General features: G+C 37.4%; 1 pseudogene; it reads right to left on the bottom strand.

The window, feature by feature from the left end:
• LOC102468846 (peptidyl-prolyl cis-trans isomerase A-like) overlaps positions 1–21,087 on the bottom strand; it is a 69,334-nt pseudogene that overhangs the window by 26,635 nt on the left and 21,612 nt on the right.

The following is a 21,087-nucleotide window of genomic DNA, read 5'->3' as shown; positions in this document are numbered from 1 at the left end:
AACATAGCCATTACATCAACTGCTGGTCCCCAGGCCTTCTTAAATACTGTACCACTGAATGGCCTACAACATGGATTTTCAAAGTCTGCGTGCAGTGTGCAACAATCAAATCAAGGATAACGCCATATTCATCGTTTTGAACAAAGAACACTTCAAACAAAGAACATATATGACTCGGTGTGTATACACACACACACACACACACACACACACATAGTGATATTATATATGTATATATAGATGACTGGCAATGTCTATTGCTTTCATTCTGTTGCAATGTGCCATTCCATACTCATTTGCCCCATCTACTTGCATTTGTGTGTCTGTTAAAAACTTTTTGTCCGAATCCCCTCTAGTCCCCCTACTCTCCCACTCCCAATGTGGTCTCTGGTATCTATAATTGTCCTCTCTACTTTTGTGTCTTCAAATCTTTTGACTTCTACTATAGAGTTCAGACATTTGGTACATACTAAGTGAGGACATATAGTGTTTGTCTTCATAGACTGGCTTATTTCACTTAGCATTATATCTTCTAGATTTGACTACTTAATATCAAATAATAGGATCTCATTTTTCTTTACTCCTGAGTAATAGTCCATTGTGTATATGTGCCATATTTTTTAAATTTATTCATTTGTTTATTTATTATTATTCAACTTGACCAGAAAGACACACAGAGAGAGAGAGAAAGCAGGCCACCAGGTCTGGGACTTGAACAGCAGTCAGCCATCTGGGAATTCAACACTTCAACCACCAAGCCACTTGCTGTCCCCATACCATATTTTGTTAATCCCATCATAAATTGTTGGATACTTAGATTGTTTCCATATCTCAGCAATTGTGAAAAATGCTGCAATAAACATGGATGTACAAATATCTTTCCAACCAAGTGATTTTCTGTCCTTTGGGTATATACCAACAGTCAGCCATCTGGGAATTCAACACTTCAACCACCAAGCCACTTGCTGTCCCCATACCATATTTTGTTAATCCCATCATAAATTGTTGGATACTTAGATTGTTTCCATATCTCAGCAATTGTGAAAAATGCTGCAATAAACATGGATGTACAAATATCTTTCCAACCAAGTGATTTTCTGTCCTTTGGGTATATACCCAAGAGTAAGATTATTGGGTCATATGGTAGTTCTATTTGTAAATTTTTGAGGAACCTCTGTAATTATTTTCCACAATGATTGTATACATTTACATTTACATCAACAGTGTGAGGTGATTTTCTTTTCTCCACAGTCTCACCAGCATTTGTTGCTCTTTTTTTGCTTAATCTATTTTTATTACATTATTTTATTTATATTTTTAAAAATTTACATTTAACAACTGTACATCTTCACAGTGTACAAAATGGTTTTTCACAGCATAAATGCAGTAAATATCAACCAAGTCAAAGATATACTACGAATAAAGATATATTATTACCTATAGATAACTTTTTGTTCATGTGTCTGTTAGCTTTTTATTTTCCTTGATCCCCTCCCTCTCACTCCACCACCCACATTCTGCTATACTGCCTCTGGTATCCACAGTTGCCCTCCCTGATATTATACCTTCCCATCTTTCAGGTTTTGCCAGAGTGCAGACATTCAGAATGTATTGAGTAGGGCCATACAATGTCTCTGTTTCATAGCCTGTCTAGTTTGCTTCATTTAGCATTAAATCTTCCAAATGCGCCCACTTTGTATAAAATGTCAGTGTCTCCTTTTATGGCTGAATAGTATTCCACTGGTGTATAGGTGCCACATTTTTAAAATCCAATTATCTGTTCTTGGGCATTTGGGCTGGTGCCATGGTAGAGTTCTAAAAGCTCTTACTGCTTCTTAGCCATTTAATTAAATCTGTACACATCAAATCCACCTGAGACTCAAAGTTTCTTGTTTATAGTTATTGCTTCACAATAGCAACTATGATACAGTAAGGAGGGTCTAGACATGCCTTGTGGAAAACGGAATTGCAGAATTGCACTTTTGTTTTAATGTTCATTTTTAAGTTGAAGAGTGCTATCTGAGTTAAAGGGGAAACAAGGGAAAACTGGATTATATAATACAAAAATTTAGGATATTTTTAAACATGATTTTCCAAAACTATGAAAACCTGTCATTGTGTGCCTATAATACATTATGAAATAGATCCTGAAGTGTGACCTATATACACCTAAAACACGGTAATACATATAAAGTTTAAGTATATGCCATTTTATTAAGGGTACTCCCCAAAGGGTTGCTAGAACCTAACCTGTAGCAGCTGATGATGATTGATACATCAGAATTTATTAAGAATTTATTATTATTTTCTTTTACTGTTAATTACGGAGTCTCTGTCTCTGGTTTCATAAGCTTCTGAGCTCCATCACTGTTTCTCAGAAACAGAAGTGGAAAAGCCCTAGAGAAAAACCTCAGGTACAGCACATAACCTATTTTTAGACTTTAGCTCACTTTGACGTGAATGCTGCCAGCTCCACTACTGCAACGAAACTGGGGAATTTCCTTAGTAAACAAGGTCGATATAGCACATTCACCGTATCTGGTGCTGTACGTTCACCAAATGACTGACATAGATTTTAATGCAGAATTGAAGAAGGCTTGAAAATTTTACAAATGCCACATTGAATCACTGTAATGAAAGAAGAGAAGCCTACACAGAAAATGCTTTAAGAATTCTACAAAGCAAGCAAGGAAAGGAGAAAAAGATGGAGAGGAGAAAATAAAAGAAAGGGAAGAAAAGAAGAGGGAAGGAGAGTGCTCAGACTGACTGCTTACTGTGTGAGACGCCAGCCACAGGCTTTTTCACATAAATCAGCTCATTAGTTTTCATGTGTTTCCATATGTATCTCTTCTCTGAGCTGTAATCATGTGAACCCTGAAATATGGCTGTGAAGATTAACAACAGTTTTCTAACTCAGCGGCTGGCACTTAGCAGGTAGTCAATCAACCGTAGCTGGTGTAAATACCGGCTGTAGTCGTCTACACAACTAGTGCCCCGCAGAACCTTCTGGGGTCATTTTCTCCTTTTCACAGCAGGAAAAAGAAGAAGGAAAAACGTGGTTAGGATCTTCCTTCAGAACAGGAAGATTCAGGGTGAAGGAAGATTCAGGGTTAGCAGCATCATTCTGCTCCTGAGTGAGCAATTTCTGGGAAGTAAAACTTACTCTTCAGAAAGGAGTATCTTCCAACCATGGAGGTGGTCGCTGCTGACAGGACTGCTGCACACAACTCGAATGTCCAGCATTTAAAAAACACCCTTCAAAGACTCAATCATGCTTGAGGTTCTATCCAGTCACATGACTACAATATACAAACATCAATAGATTCTTATCCTGAGGGTCATCTCTGTACTGATATTTGCACTTGCCTTTGAAAATTCTAAGAAATTCATTTAAAATTCACACCCTGAAATTTAGTATATATAGTATGAAATAATACACGTTTTCCACTTTTTTTTTTTTGAGAGGTTTTTGCAATAGGGCGTGTGCGCTTGCCAGCAGAGAGAGAGACAGAGAGACAGAAAGCAGGAAATCACCCCCCAGGGGGGGATGGCCACGCCGCAATCCCTTCTCCTCCATTCTCCTCTCGGGATCTTGGGCACGCACGCACACGCATCCGGCGTGAGTTTTAAGCCACCGGGTCTGGGATGTGAACCGCGGTCAACTACATAGGAGTCCAGCAACATAGCCATTACGCTAACTGCTGGTCCCCCAACATGTTTTCCACTTTTGAAAACTTTCCAGAACGATTCAACAGAATTCCCTCCTTCATTTCTCCATTTTGCAATTCATTTGATGACTTCTCTGTTCAACACATTTCATGTCCCTTTTATAACTTAAATATTTTTTGTGTCAATGACTACCTTAGATGCCTCCTAAACTGTTCAAAGGATTATTAGACCTTGAACTGCCTCTGAAATGCAGTCAAGTTTAGTGATGGGACTATAAGTGCTCGTTCTTAGGCATGGTCTACCAAGAGTTTTTAACATTTTAAATGATATATATAATAGCCAGATAAAGCTTCAAATTATAGCCCCAGAATTAAACTCTTTTCCTCATCTCTCAGTTCTGCCACACTCTCCATTAGCTCTATTTCTAGGCAAAAAAATCTCTGATTTGTGAGCAAAGATAGACCTCCTCACCCCAAAAGGCCAGTATCATGTGGTTTTCAAATTGTTAACTCACAAGAAACAAATTTTCCCCACAGTTAGTACCAATTATCAAAAAAGAATACTTACTAACCTTGTTATAGTTATGAGTCTTCATGTGGATCAATCATTGTCTTTATATTACGCAGATTTTTAGATTGCATCTCCCTGACGTGAAGAAGAAAGGATTAAGTACAGAACGATTCCACGTGGTATGGAAGGGATGAAGCACACCATCAAAAGCAGGGCCAGCTGGAGTCCCAGAACTGGTGGCTTGAAAATCATGCCTGGCATGTGTATGCATGAACCCAAAGTTCAGAGAGGAGAATGAAGAAGAAGGAATTGTGGTATGGCCATCCTCCTGGGGTGTTGGAGGAGTGATATCTCACTTTCCCTCCCTGTCTTTCCCTGTCTCTCTCTGGAGAGTGCACATACACTATGGTAAAAGCCTAAAAATATAAATGTATAAATTAATATTGCTTTCATATCCCTTCACTTCAGTCTTCTCATTTGTGAAGAGTGGATAATACCCACAATCTCACCAGTCTACCGGGAAGACTGAATGACAGGACACATATAAACCTCATGCCACCTGACAGATATCCAATATATATATATATTTCGATCTTCTTAACTGAAACTGCAGAACAGATTGACTAAGAATCTATGATCAGATTTAATCTTAGTTTATATTTATACAGTATTTCAATAGTAATAAAGCTTATATATATATATATATATATATATATATATATGAACAAAATTCTACTTTTTTTCAATTCAAGAGTTAAAGGAATACTGTAAGTGACGAAATAACTATCAGTCGTAACCCCAGTCCATCAATTTGTTTTTTACTTAAAAATTTACTATTTCCAAATGTCACCTGCTATTCCATAATTTTACATTGCTAATAGAAATTATAGTGCAACATAGCCTCATGAAGTTACTTGATTTATCAATTTATCAATTTATACTCTATAGGTTAATTGAAAATGTTGTTCTCATTTCAAAATATATCTAATGCCAGCCTTACTATTCATATCACTGCATTAATGCAGAGTTTTCACTCACGAGTGTACTTTCACATACTCTAGTGACACTAGTCTCAACAAGAGATATTTGATGTCTCAGATTGTCAACTCTTGTTGCAACCATTACAATCTTTCAAATTGAAAGTTCACAAGGAAATGTCTACATTCTTACAGATTGAAAGGCTAGTGTCTGTATCTTCTTGTGCTTTTCTCTTTACAAACTTTTTTTTCCCCAATTCAGCCTTTGCATCTTTTAAAACTCAAATTCATCTGTCAAGACTTCCTGAATTATCTATCACCCTTCAAGTTGAATCATGGATGTAATCCTCTACTCCAACAAAAATAAATTCTCTCAGAATATTTTTTCAATATTTCTGCTACAGAATAAATCATATATTGTAATTTATATTACAGACACTATAGTCTAGGACCCTCAATTGACACCATTGTTCTTCAGAAGGTTGCTGGAAAACAGAAGGACAAAGAAGCCAGAACCAATTCATATTAATTCAGACCCCTTCATTTTCCTAGTGAATGTAGTCAAAAGAACGCTTTCAGAGAACCAGGGATCTGTAGCTCATCTCACGGGAATATATTGAGATGGAAGAATATATAGTTTAAAATATACAGTAGGTAGAAAGATGTAAGAATCTTCTTTTTTTCCAAATTTTATATTTTAGGGGTCAGCAGATGGCATAATAGTTATGTCACTGGACTCCATATGGTCAACCATTGTTCAAGTTCCAGGCCTGGTGGCTTCAAAATCATGCTGGGAGCATGGTTGCTCAAGATCCCAGTGGGAGAATGAAGAAGAATGGATTACAACATGTTTATATCCCCTAGGGAGTGATTTCTCACTTTCCCTCTCACTGTCTCTGTCTCTCTCTCCAGCGAGTACATGTGTCCTAAGACAAAAACCTTTTAAAAATTACATTTTATGTCATTTAAGAAAAATACTGGAGAAAAATCTCTAACAACTCAGACTTTCTGGAGCAGAAAATGAGACCTTGTTTTTGAAAAGCCCAAACCATCTCATTTTACAAAGAAAAATGCAGTTTTCTCTTAGGGAACTAAAGGATTTGACAAGATGGTTAACAGACAGTAGCAGAGATCCACCCACTTGCTGGGAGATTTGAGTTTCAGTCCTAGCAGGCCTCTCATCCTGAAGTGCAGCTCCAACTGCTCCCTCCCTCCAGGTTTTCCTTTGGAACTCGGACCCTACACCCTGGCACACAGCACAGAAGTGGCTTGAGTCTCTTCACTAAGTTACATCTCTTTAGCACATCCCCTGCTCATTGGTGGAGGAGCCAACCACCTAAAACTACTTATATCAACTTTATCCTCTCTGATTTGGAAGACAAGGACCTCTAACAGGAAGACACCTGAGATTTAAAAGTGATATCACTTCCTCTAATACTATAAAAACTAGTCCAATAAACAGGAAAAAGTGAATAATACATCTGATGGCAAAACTCAGCACAGACAGAGAAGAAACATGAGAAAACAAGGAAATAACTCTTCCTAAAGGGAGCACAGTAATCCTTCACCAACAATAGACAACGCAAAACAATTCACAGAAATGTCAGAAAAAAATTTTCAAATATTTGTTGTGAGAAAACTCAATGAAATACAAGAGAAAAAATAATAAGTTCCAGGAAATGAGAAAATAATTCCAAGAGATGAAAGAGGAATTTCATAAAGACATAGACACCCTGAAAAAAGAATCTAATGGAAATGAAGAATACAATACAAGAAATTAAAATCTCCTTCAAAAGCATTAACAACAGATTGGACCATGCAGAAGAAAGAATTTCTGATCTTGAAAACAAAGTCTTCAACACAGACCAAACCACCAAAAACAATGAAACAAACAAAAAAAAAGAGGATAACATACAGGAAATTCTAGACAGCAGTAAACACCCAAATATATGTATAATGGGTATTCTAGAAGGTAAAGAAGCTGATAAAGGCAAAGAAAGTATCTTCCATGAGAATACAATACAAGAAATTAAAATCTCCTTCAAAAGCATTAACAACAGATTGGACCATGCAGAAGAAAGAATTTCTGATCTTGAAAACAAAGTCTTCAACACAGACCAAACCACCAAAAACAATGAAACAAACAAAAAAAAAAGAGGATAACATACAGGAAATTCTAGACAGCAGTAAACACCCAAATATATGTATAATGGGTATTCTAGAAGGTAAAGAAGCTGATAAAGGCAAAGAAAGTATCTTCCATGAAATACTATCTGAAAACTTTTCAAATATAGACAAACATGGAGAAATTCACACCCAAGAAATAAAAAGAATTCCAAATAGAATCAGCATAAAAATACCCTCCGCCTGGCACAGCAGAGCCAAATTGGTAAAAATTAAAGACAACGACAATATTTTTAAAATGTCAAGAGAGAAACATCTACTTACAAAGGTTATCCTACTAGGCTAACATCTGACCTCACAACTGAAACAATGCAGACAAAGAAAGAATTGGAAGACATATTCAAAATCTTTAAATAAAAACAATTTCAACTAATAATACTACACCCAGCAAGATCATCTTTCAAATGGGAAGAACAAATAAAAGTATTCTCAGATAAACAAAAACTGAAAGAATTTACCAAACACTAGACCAGCTCTTCAAGAAGTACAGAAAGGGGGACCAGCAGTTAGCGTAATGACTATGTCACTGAACTCCCATGTAGTCGATGGCGGTTCGAGTCCCGGACCTGGTGGCTTAAACTCACGTGGGGCGTGTGTGCGTGCATGCCCAAGATCCCGAGAGGAGAATGGAGGAGAAGGGATTGTGGCGTGGCCATCCTCCCCTGAGCGGTGATTTCTCACTTTCTATCTCTCTGTCTCTCTCTGTCTTTCTGGGGAGTGCATGCACCCTATAGGAAAACCTCTCAAAAACAAAACAAAACAAAAGTACAGAAAGAAGTTCTATATCAGGAAAATTACAGAAAGACAAACAGAAATAAAAGAACCAAAAAGAACCAAGAATATAGCTAAGAAAATGACAGGGATGAGTCCACAAATAACAATAATAATGTTGAATACTAATGTATTAAATTCTTCAATTGGAAGAACAGACTCCCAAAGAAAAAAGGAGCAACAAGGAGACCCTGTAACCCCAGTGACAGAAAGACCATCAGGCAGGCCAAGTTAAGTTGCTCTGTTTGGGCTCATTAGGAGGACGGACCTCCTCTCAGCCCTGTGTGTGGGAGGAGAGGCTCTCCAGCCTTCAGGAACCAATACCTGGTTCCTACAATCCCAGAGAAAGAAGGAGCAACAGGGAGACCCTGCAATCCCAGTGACAGTGGAGCACGTGATGTCATTCTGCCCCCTCACTCATCCAGTACCATCGGGAAGGCCCAAGCCAAAGTGCTTGGCCTGAGTTCATCAGCAAGAACCTCCATTCAGTCGCTGTGAGGGAGTAGGAACTCTCCAGCCAATGTGGTGTATACGACTCAAAGTGGTCTACTACCTTACATTCTACCTGTCAGCACAACCTCCATCCACACTGGAAGGAGTTATAAATAAATAAATTATAATAACTACTTAAAGAGATAAATAAATAAATAAAATTCACAGACTGGCTGAAGTAATTTAGAAAATAAAATGAAGCCTTCTATATGCTGCTTACAAGAATCACAATCCACTGCTAAAGACATAATAGACTAATAGCGAAAGGCTGAAAAAAGATATTCCATGCCAATTGAAATAAAAAAGAAAAGGCTGTTTTGATCAACTGGACTGGAGAGAATGTTTACACATTGAAATGTTCACTCTGTAAGCTAAATAATGTGATTGAATGTATAAAAAAATTTTTAAAAGATAACAACAATGAAAAAAGAAAAAGGCTGGAGTCATGATGCTGATATCAGAAAAAATAAACTTCGAGACAAAAGCTATAATGAGAACAAAGGACACTATATAGTACTAAAAGTGGTAGTTCACCAAGAAGATTTAACACTTGTAAATATCTTTGTATCTAACACCCAAACATGCAAATATATAGAAGAGAGTGTTAGATCTAAAGGGAGAGACAGACTACAATACAATAATCACTGGGAATATCAACAACCCACTGTCTCGTCTGTACAGATCATCTAGACAAGAAATAAACAAAGAAATACAAGATCTAAATGATACCATAAATAAAATGAACTTGACAGACTTTGACAGAACATTTTACCCAAATGTTTTTCTCACTTCTATGTGGAACATTTTTCTCACTTCTACGTGGAACATTCTTGAAGACTGACCACATCATAGGTCACCAAAAAAGTTGCTACAAATTAAAATGTGTGCAAACAATACCTAGCATCTTTCTGACCATAATGGAATCAAATTTGAACTACAGAAAGAACTGTCAAAAATGCACAAACACATGGAAACTCAACAATCTACTCCTGAATGTCTTTACAACCACTGAAGAAATCAGTAATAAATAGTCTCCTGATAAAGAAAAGCCCAGGTCTTGATGACTTCATTTCTGAATTCTACAAAACTTTTAAAGAATAAACCTTGATTTTCCTCAAATTATTTCTAAAGATCGAGCTGGTAATTTCAAGAAAAGCAGTTTTGAACTGGTAAGGAAATTTGCTTAAACCTTAAAGCCTGGAAACAGGCTAGTATTCTGTTCAAATAGTAGGTACATAAACCTATTGACAGCTCAAGACAGGACAACAATCCTTAAAACCAGAAAATAAAGCCTAGAAGAAAATGAGCAATGTTTTAGTCAAAAGTCACAGAATGCTATTTCACCAGATCAGTCTCATGTACTTTATCTTCTGTTGTGGTTTGATCTTCCCAATTGAATTCTGGGATATAATATTCAACTCCAGATTTGTCACTACAATTAAGTTGGCCATTTTCTTAGTTTTTGAACTCTTATTTCTGTGTCTACATTTAATTTTCTTGACATAACACTCCCTTGAGAACTTCTTGGAAATCTGGTCTGGTGCTGCTAAATTCTTTCAGGTTTTGTTTATCTGAGAATGTTCTTGTCTTTTCTTCCCATATGAAGGATAATCTTGCCAGGTACAGTATTCTCAGTCAATATTGCTTTTCCCTTAACACTGAATATATTTTCTCATTCTTTCCTCACTAGCATTGTTTCTGAAGAGAGGCCTACTGTTAGTCTGATGGGATATCCTTTGTAGGTAACTTGCTGTTCCTCTCTTTCCAATCTTAGTATCTTGTATTTGTCTGGGTTTTGGTCAGTCTGGCTATAATGTGTCTTGGAGAAGATCTTCTTGGGTTGATTCTATTTGGGGTCTTTGCATTTCTTGGGAGTGGGTCTTTGAGTGCCTCTCTAGGTTTGGAACGTTTTCTTGCAGGATTTCATGTAATAGATTATCAATGCCTTTATGCGTTTCTTCACCTTCTGGGATGTCAATTATCCAGATGTTTGGACGTTTGATGGTATCTAGTATTTCTTGTATATTATTCTCAAATTTTGGGGCAATTTTTTCAGACTTTGTGGTGGATTTTTCTAGGCCAGCAATTTTCTCTTCTATGTCTGAGATTATATTTTCTGGGTTTTTTGTTTGTTTGTTTTTTGGTTTTTGGGTTTTTGGGGGGTTTTTTGGAGAGGTTTTTGCTATAGGGTGCGTGCACTTGCCAGCCAGACAGAGAGAGACAGAGGTCAGCTCCTTTCTCCTTTCTCTTCTGCAGTTCATTGTCTCTCTTCTCTTCCATCTCTGTTAGCTTCACCATTATAAATGTTCTAAATTCTTTATCAGACATTTCCATGATTTTCATTGAACTGTCTAAAAGGAAGAAACCCTCCCAAATGCATTCTATGAAGACTTTATCATCCTTGTCCACCAGTCAAGGATATAGCAACAAAAATAACAACAAAAACTACAGACCAATATCCCTGATGAACAGATGTAAAAATTATCAACAAGATACTAGCAAATCATATCCAACAACACATTAAAAACATAATTAAGGGAACCAGCAGTTAGAGTAATGGCTATGTCACTGGACTCCCACGTAGTCAACCCCGGTTCACGTCCCAGACCCGGTGGCTTAAAACTCATGCCGGGCGCGTGTGTGTGCGTGCCCAAGATCCCAAGAGGAGAATGGATGAGAAGGGATTGCAGCGTGACTATCCCCCCTGGGGGGTGATTTCTTGCTTTCTGTCTCTATGTCTCTCTCTGCCTGTCTGGCGAGCGCACGCGCCCTATAACAAAAACCTCTCAAAAAAATATATATATATATAATCAAAACAGCATTGTATTATCACAAAATATAAACATGTAGGACAATGAAACAGAATAGAAACCCAAGAAATAAACCCCAAAACATAAAGCCAATCAATTTTTGACAAAGGATGCCAGTTAATCCAGGGAGAAAAAGAAAATCTCTTTAGCAAATGGTGCTGGGAAAACTGAATATACACCTGCAGAAAGAACTAACTGGACTCCTGTCTCTCACCATTAACAACAACAACAACAAAAAATCAACTGAAAATGGATCAATGCTCTAAACCTAAGATTTCAACTATAAAACTACTGCTGAAAAACACAAGGGAAACTCTAGGAGACATCAGAGCAGACAAAGTCTTCTTAACTAAGACCACCAAAGCACAGATAATAATCCCAAAAGTTGGCAAGTGGATTACATCAGGTTAAAAAGACTCTGCACAGCAAAAGAAACGATAATTAGATTGAATTGACAACCCTCAGAATAGGAGTATATATTCACAAAATATGCCCCAGATAAGTGACTGATAAACAGAATTTACAAGGAACTCAAACAGCTCACCGACGCCCTAAAAATTGATCAACCCAGTTAAAAGTTGGGCAAATGAGCTGAACAGACAACTCTCTAAAAGGAAGACATATAAATGGCCAAAAAGCATATGAAAAAATGCTCAACATACTTTTATAACAAGGGAGATGCAAATCAAAGCCACAGTGAGATACCACCTAATCCCACTCAAAATAGCTAAGATTCAAAATATAAAGAATGGTAAGTGTTGGGACCAGCAGTTAGCATAATGACTATGTCGCCGGACTCCCATGTAGTTGACCGCAGTTCACGTCCTGGACCCAGTGGCTTAAAACTCATGCCGGGCGCCTGTGCGTGCGTACCTAAGATCTTAAGAGGAGAATAGAGGTGGTGTGGCCATCCCCCCTGGGGGGTGATTTCTCACTTTCTGTCTCTCTGTCTCTCTCTTTCTGTCTGGCGAGTACCTGCGCCCTATAGAAAACAACTCAAAAAAAAAAAAAAAGAATAGTAAGTGTTGATGAGGCTGCAGAGAAAAGGGAACTTCCTACACTGTTTTTTTGGGAATATAAATTAGTACAGCCACTGTGGAGAACATTAGAACTTCCTCAGAGACCTACAAATAGGGACCAGCAGTTAGCATAATGGCTATGTCGCTGGACTCCCTTTTGTCAACTGCAGTTCAAGTCCCAAACCTGGCGGCTTAAACTCATGCCAGGTGCGTATGCATGCGTGCCCAAGATCCCAAGAAGAGAATGGAGGAGACGGAATTGCAGCGTGGCCATCCCCCTTGGTGGGTGATTTCTCGCTTTCTGTCTCTCTGTTTCTCTCTTGTCTTTCTGGTGAGCGCATGCACCCTGTAGCAAAAACCTCTCCAAAAAAAAAGAGAGAGACCTACAAATAGAACTATCATATGACCCCAGCAATTCCACTCCTGGGATCTACCCAAAGGATAAGAATACACTCAGTCAGAAAAATATTTGCATATTCATGTTTTTTGTGGCATTGTACACAATTGCTCATATTTGGAACCAACCCAAATATCCGTGAGCAAACGAAAGGATTGAAAAAGTGTGGCACATATACTGTATAGAATACTATTCGGCCATAAAAATAAAATAAAATAAAATAAAGGCTAGGGTCTTATTGTTTTTTTGTTTTTTTTTTAGAGGTGTTTGCTATAGGGCACATGCACTCATTAAAAAAGACAGAGAGATAGAAAGCAAGAAATCACCCCCCAGGGAGGGATGGCCACACTGCAATCCCTTCTCCATTCTCCTGTCAGGATCTTGGGCACACACGGACACACGCATGGCATAAGTTTAAGCCACTGGGTCTGGGACTTGAACCATGGTTGACTACATGGGAGTCCAGTGACATAGCCATTACTCTAATTGCTGGTCCCAATACTAGCTTTTAATAAAAAGTGGACAAATATGGAATATTTACTGCTAAGTGAATCAAGCCAGACTATGGAAGAAAGTCATCGTATATCACCACTCAATGTATACCGCCTGTCTGCACTCTATTGAAGGAACTGAAATATTGGTAGGTATAAAGGGAGGGAGATCAACTGTGAATAACAGAGACAATGGAAGGAGGTCAGGAATGGCAGAGGGTGAGAGGAAAGGAATCAAGGGGAGAAAAAAGTTAGTAAAACATTTAACAAACACAAAATGAAAAAGTATCTGTTGAAGATAATATGTATAGTAACATCTTAGATTGAGAAAGTTGAAGATAATATGTATAGTAATATCTTAGATTGAGCCAATACACAGTGTATTCTGGAGGAGAAAACCCACCTTGTATGCTGTAATGACGTACAGTGAATGAATGTAAAGTAAAATTCTTTAAAAAAATACATTAATTAAATAATTAATTAAATTTTAAAAAGATTACATACAATGACCAGGTAGGCTTTACTCGAGGATACAAAGGTGATCCAACATATGCAAAACTATAAATGTAATATATCAAATTAACAGAAGAAAAGAGAAAATACATGCGATCATACCATTTGATGCAGAAAAAAAAATTGATTAAATGCAACATCCTGGGTCTGGCAGATAGCATAGTGGTTAAGGAGCTGGACTCCCACATGGCTGACCACAGTTTGAGTCCTGGACTTGATGGCTTGAAAATAACACAGACACATGTGCATGTATGCTCAAAATCCCAGGGGGAGAATGGAGGAGAAGGGACTGTGGCATGACCATCCTCCCGTGGTGGGAGGATTTCTTACTTTATCTCTCACTGTCTCTCTTTGGCAAGTGCATATGCTGTATAGCAAAAACCTAAAAAAAAAAAATAAAAATACACCCCTTCATGACTAAGGCTTTTAACAAAATAGAACGGGACATTCCTCAACACACACACAAAATGCCATCTATGACAAATCCATAGCTAACATCATACTGAAAGAAGGAAAGTTGAAAGCTTTTCTTCTAAAATTGGAAATAAGACAAGGCTGTACACTTTCTTCACTCATCTTCAACATAGTATTGGAAGTCCTAGTCAATGCAATTAGCTAAGAGAATAAAATAAAAAACATTCAAATAGAGAATAAAGAAAGAAGTTATCTCTATTTGCAGATGATATGATTATATACATAGAAAAAATAAGAAAGTCCACATAAAAATTCCTAGAAATGATAAGCAAATACAAGAAAGTATCAGAACACAAAATCAAACACACTAAAATATATAGATTTTTACACACCAACAATGAACAGACTAAGTTAGAATTGAAGAAAGAAATCTCATTTAAAATAGCTAAAAATAAAAAAAAATAAGATATATAGAAATAAACCTAATCAAACAAGTGACAGATCTCTACAAGAAAAACTATGAAAAAAGAAGTTGAAAATAAAACTAAAATGTAGAAAACCCTCCCATGTTCCTGAATTGGAACATATAATCCCAAAGTGAATCCTCTCCAAATTAATCTTCAAATTCACATAGAAGGGACCAGCAGTTAGTGTAATGGCTATGTCGCTGAACTCCCAAATTGTCGACTGCCATTCAAGTCCCAGACCCAGTGGCTTAAACTCACACCAGGCGTGTGTGTGTGTGTGCCCAGGATCCCGAGAGGAGAATGGAGGAGAAGGGATTGCAGCATGGCCATACCCCCGGGGGGGGGGGGGGAGTGATTTCTCACTTTCTGTCTCTCTGTCTCTCTCTTTCTGGTGAATGCACGCGCCCTATAGCAAAAACCTCTCCAAAAAAAAAAAAATACAATTCACATACAATTCGGTTCAAACTGGGGCCAACAGATGGCATAATAGTGAAGGCACTGTATTTTCACATGGCTGACTGCAGTTTAAATACTGAACCCCCTCAATCTGGGTGCATGTGCATGTATGCCCAGAATCCTAAGAAGAGAATGGAGGAGAAAGGACTGTGGTGTGGTCATCTCCCAGGGGATCATTTCTCACTTCTACTTTCTATGCCTATGGTGAATGCATTCTCCCTATAGCAAATATATATATATACACACACATACATATATAAAATCCAACCTATCAAATATTTCTCACAGAAACCAAAACCAAAAATCATAAAATCATAAAATTTGTGCAGAATCATAAAAGGCCCCATATCTCAAACCAATACTGTGCAAAAGTAATAAAGTAGCAGAAAAAAAAAGAAAAAAGAATAAAGTAGCAGGCATCTTACTCCCATACTTTACAAAGCTGTGAGAATCAAAACAGCATGGTATTGGCAACAAAACAGGAAGGTGGAATAATGGAACTAAATAGAGACCCTAGAAACAAACACCAAAGCATGAAGCCAACTGATTTTCAACAAAGGACACAAGACAATGCTGTGGGAGTGGGGGGGGAATCTCTTCAGTAAATAGTACTGAAAAATTGAATATCAAATGGCAGCAAAATACAATTGGACTCCTATCTCTCACCATTAGCAAATTCCAAATGTATTAAGGATTTAAACATAAGAGCTCAAACCGTAATACTAGTGGTGGAAAATGCAGGGGGAGCTTTTGGAGATATCAGGGTAGGCAAAGTCTTCTTAAATCAGACCCCCCAAAGCACAGGCAATAATCCCAAAAATAGACAAGTGGGATTATAAAAGATTAAAAAGCTTCAGGACAGCAAAAGAAACAAAAATTAGAGTGAGAAAATATATCCACAAACTATGCCTCGGTTAAGGAACTGATAACCAGAATATATAGGAAACTCAACAAGCTGACCTGGAAAAAAAAAAAATCAGCCCAATTAAAAGATGGGCAAATGAGTCGAACACATAACTCTCTAAGGAAGACATATAAACAGCCCAAAAACAAATGAAATCATGCTCAACATCCATTATCATAAGGGAGATACAAATCAAAACCACAATGAAATACCACCTAAACCCAGTAAGAAAGGCTAAGATTAAAAAATAAAGAATAATAAGTGTTGGCAAGACTATGGAGAAAAGGGAACTCCCCTACACTATTTATGGGAATGTTAAAAAGTATGGAGGTTCCTCAAAGACCTACAAATAAACCTATTGTATGATCCAGTAATTTCATTTTTGGGTATGTATCCAAGGGATAAGAATACATTCAGTCAGAAAAGTACTTGTACATCCATGTTTATTGCAGCATTAATCACAATTGCTAAGACATGGAACCAATCCAAATATCCACAAACAGATGAATGGATTGAAAAGATGTGGCACATATACACCATCTAATACTACTCATTCATTAAAAAAAAATAAATCAATGAGACTCTGGCATTTTATAGAAAGTAAATGAATATGGAAAACTTACTGCTAAGCAAAGCAAACCAGACTATGAAAGAAAGACATTGTATGCCCTACTCAAGATATACCAAATATTTACACTCAATGGTAGAAACTGAATGATTGGAAGGTATAAAAGCATGAAGAGCAACTGTGGATATGAGAGATAGTGTGAGAGGAGAGTGGGGAATGGGGAAGGGTGAGAGGGATGGAATCAAAGGGAAAAAGAAAGAAGCAAAACACTTAAGGGACACAACAACGGAAAATTATCTGTTAATAATAATGGGTATGATAATATCTTCTCACAACAACGGAAAATTATCTGTTAATAATAAAGGGTATGATAATATCTTCTCTCTTTTTTTTTTTTTAGAGGTTTCTGCCTTAGGGTGTGTACACACCAATGGATATATAGAGAGAGACAGTGAGAGGAAAAGTGAGAAATCACCCCTCAGCGGGGATGGTCGTGCCACATTCCCTTCTCCTCTATTCTCCTCCTGGGATCTTAGACACACATGCACACACACCTGGCGTGATTTTCAGGCCACCTGATCAGGACTCAAACTGTGGTCAGCCATGTGGATTTCCAGCAATGTACTGCTGGCCTTGGCAGGATAATATCTTTGACTGGAATAATACACAGTATATTCATGCTAATAAAATTCATTTTGTGTACTGTAATGAAATAGAATGATCTAATGTAAAATTATTAATTTATGTAATAAAAAGGCATTAGCAATAATAGTACAGAAAAAACATTTAATCAAATATAAAAACCATTAGAGATTACCTATGCAGGGATCAGATATTGAAAAGATCTTTTTCTAAGGTAACTGAAAACCTTTGACAGAAATTGATAGACTAAACAAATTCTAATTTATGTTTAGGATTCTCATCATTATTTTACTATGAAGCTTCTAAAATACATTTTAATAATCCTCTTAAAATCTCAAAATCTTATAGTATAAGACACAAAAGAGCTTAAATCATCTTATTTTTATACCCTATAGCAACTTAATGCTTGTTGGGAATTTTAAAATATCAATTAACATTAATTAATATTAATATTATTTAATAATAAATAATATTGAATATGTAATATTAATTTAATTTAAACAAATTAAATTATTTATTTTAGATGTTAATTGATGAGAATTCTTAATGCTAAATATCACAAAATTATTACATAGTACTTGGAGATAAGCTTAACACTAAGCATGTCACTAAAACACACACCATTATTAAAAATATAATTTGGAGGGCAGTAGCTGGCATGGTGGTTAAGGCACTGCCAAATGGCTGACCATGATTCATTCCCACACTCAGCAGCTTGAAAGCCACGCTGGGCGCATCTGCATGAGTGGCCAGAATCCCAAAAGGTTATGGAGGAAACAGGATTGCGATATGACCACCCCCCGTAGGGTGAGTTCTCACTTTCCCTCTCTCCATCTCTTTCTGGTGAGTTCACTTGCTCACTTACCCTGTGACAAAAACCTAAAAGAAGAAAATATCAAATTAGGATTTAGGCAAAAAGAGAAGAACATCTTTGAAGTCATAGTCTTTAGAAATAAGGCTCAAATAATGAAGAAAGAAGTGCAGTGATGTGAAAATCCATGAGAGAGACAGGAAGTTTTACTTTTTATCCAGAGGTGATAAGGCATTGTGAGTGCTGACGTAGTAACTCACGAGGCCATGCATGTGCCACTGCGTCCAGACAGAGCTTTCATGGTGAGTACGAACTGCCTCAGCTAAGGTAGGAGTGAGCACACCGACGTCGGGATGCCGCGTATTCAGCCGTCACCACTCAGGCTCGTCTTCTGCCTAATAGATTGTCTGGGAAATTGAAAACATAAAATTTCCAGATTACTATTGAAGAGCATTTTCTAAGGTCATTAGTGACCAAATCACAGATTCCTACTAGGAATCATGATAATGAATCACGTCCGTACGAGTTTGAATTCACCATGCATTCCACAAGCACAGCATTTCTCAGATACTACTATTTTTTCTTTCTCTCTCTCTTTTTTAAAACATAAACTGAAGAATATAGATGATTCTAAAAATCCGTGGTGCATCTGAACAAGAGCTCAGACATTATTTTTCGTATGAAATTGAAAATGGAATAGGTGGCAAGAATGTCACACAACATAAAATTGAGATAACGGCCTCTCGTGTTTGGCATGCTTTCAGCATAAATCATCCCTGTTAGTGAAGGTAAAGAACTGACAAAGATAAAACAACCATTTTATAAAAATTTAGGTTGCATTCTCAATAATATACTATACATTTTTAATTGCTAAAAGTGGAGATTTTAATGTTCTTATAACAAACGACAAGGTGATAGATAGTCAGCTTTATTGATTCTTTCTGTAATGCATACAATAAATCAAAACATCACATTATACAATTATTAATCAATTATTAATTTTCATTTTAAATTATTATTTAATTAATTGAGGACATTAGTTGTCAACTTAGGTTGCATTCATGTTGAATTACTAGACTTACTGTTTGGCAAAAATAGCTAATGCATTCAAGTAGGTCCTCAGGTTAGACCAACTGTCAATTTCTCTGACTTTTCTCTAAATTGGCAATTTAGAGTAAGTTGAGGACAATCACAGAGCAATTTTTCTCCACCTGTTGTGTGAAGAATAAATTTAAGAAAAGTAAAAGTTAGCTCAAAGCCATTAGAGATAATAAATTTTCAGAGTGAAGACCTTTGACCTCTGTCTCTCACTTCAAACATCACACCAAAAGCTCTCAAAGATGCTGTAACTCATGGAGGCTTTGTAGCTCCGCTCTGAATTTTATGACAGATACAATTTCAGACAGACAAACCTATAGAAGGCTTACACTATCATGGAGGTGGATATTCGTTTCACTATAACTTTGAGAGTATATCATACATGATCATTCAAAGAAGTGGATTTAGTAGTTCAAAGAATTTCAATAAATTTAGGTTCTTTCTATGTACCCCCTTTTTTTACTTATTTATTTTCATTTGAGTCCTGCAATAGCAAATATGGTCATAATCATCCCTGCCCCCCCATCCATATCCCACTTCAGTGTTATCTCGCATCCTGTCCCATCATGCATAAGGCACCTTGTCTCATCTCTTGACTCTTGGCTCCTATTGTGACTTGCTTTGGCTAATACAGTGTGGTATACGTGGAGTTGTTCTAGTTCCAAATTTAGGCCTTTCTCTCTTCCACTCTTTTTCTATATCAAGCACTGCCGTGTAAACCATCTCAGGTGGTCTGCTGGGTTCTGAGAGATGTGAGACCACTGCCACCCCAACCAACCTCTATTCATCTCCCAGTCACAAAGCCCCTGAACTGATGTGCATCTAAACACCATAAGGAGGCCTAACAATGAAAAAATAACTGCTTAAGTGAGTCCAGACCAATCCGTGGAAACACAGAATCATAAACAAAATAAATAACTGTTAAAATAAGGCATTAAGTTTTGGGGTAATTTGTGATACAACAGAACCTAGTGTGCTTCAGTTCCCTCATCTGTAAAATGTGACTTGCAATATTGCCTATTTTATATGGGTAATCTGAAGATTAAATGAGCACACATAGCCTTATCCTCAGTGGTACACACTGCTAAGATGCTGCTCTTTTGAGGTTGAGGCCACATGGGAGGCCTGGGTTTAGTTCCTGGCCCAACCTAAACAGGCGAGACCCAGTGCTGCATGCTTGTAGTCCTATTTAGCTTAGAATCTGGTACCAAAAGACTGCAACATGACAAGATCCTATTAAAAACATGTCTTTCTCTCTGTCATATAAATAAATAAATGTTATTATTATTATTTTTTAATGAGTAAACATAATACAATCAATTGAACAATGCCTGGCACTCAGTAAGAACCAAGGTTAACTGCATCATTTGAGTTTAACATCACTGCTTGAAGCAAATATTCGAAGACTCCCTGTTCTGACCTCCCATATTGAAAATGTGACTTACACGGGCTCTGGTCATGCTAAGAACCCTTCCTCCAGCAGTCCAGTTCTTCAAATCCAAGCACTCATCTGTGGTACCAGTGTGTTCCAGGCCAGTGGGCTGGGGATTCGAACTGCAGCTTCAGACTGTAGCCAGGTCAGGAAAGCTACCTTGCAGATGAAGTCTGTCTTCTGGCCAGTGAAGTCTGAGAAGCGTGTCTTCCACCAAGCAGTGCCTTGTTCCCTCCTCCTCCCGACCCCCCGTCTCTGCACGGGGTGTCTCCTCCATGATGGTGGTCCAGCCTCTGTCTTGTTTCAGTTTTCAACAGAAACAAAGCTTTTTTAGTTTAGAGAAAGAGAGAGATTTTTGTTATTGGGCACATGCGCTCACCAGAGGGAGAAACAGAGATGGACAGAAGGCAAGAAATCACCCCCTGAGGTGATGGCCACGCTGCAATCCCTTCTCCTCCAGTC

This window comes from Tupaia chinensis, unplaced genomic scaffold, assembly GCF_000334495.1.
Source record: "Tupaia chinensis unplaced genomic scaffold, TupChi_1.0 Scaffold000223_1, whole genome shotgun sequence".
Lineage (NCBI taxonomy): Eukaryota > Metazoa > Chordata > Mammalia > Scandentia > Tupaiidae > Tupaia > Tupaia belangeri.
Note: the sequence above shows the minus strand (reverse complement) of the source record. Positions and strands in the feature narration are given on the sequence as shown.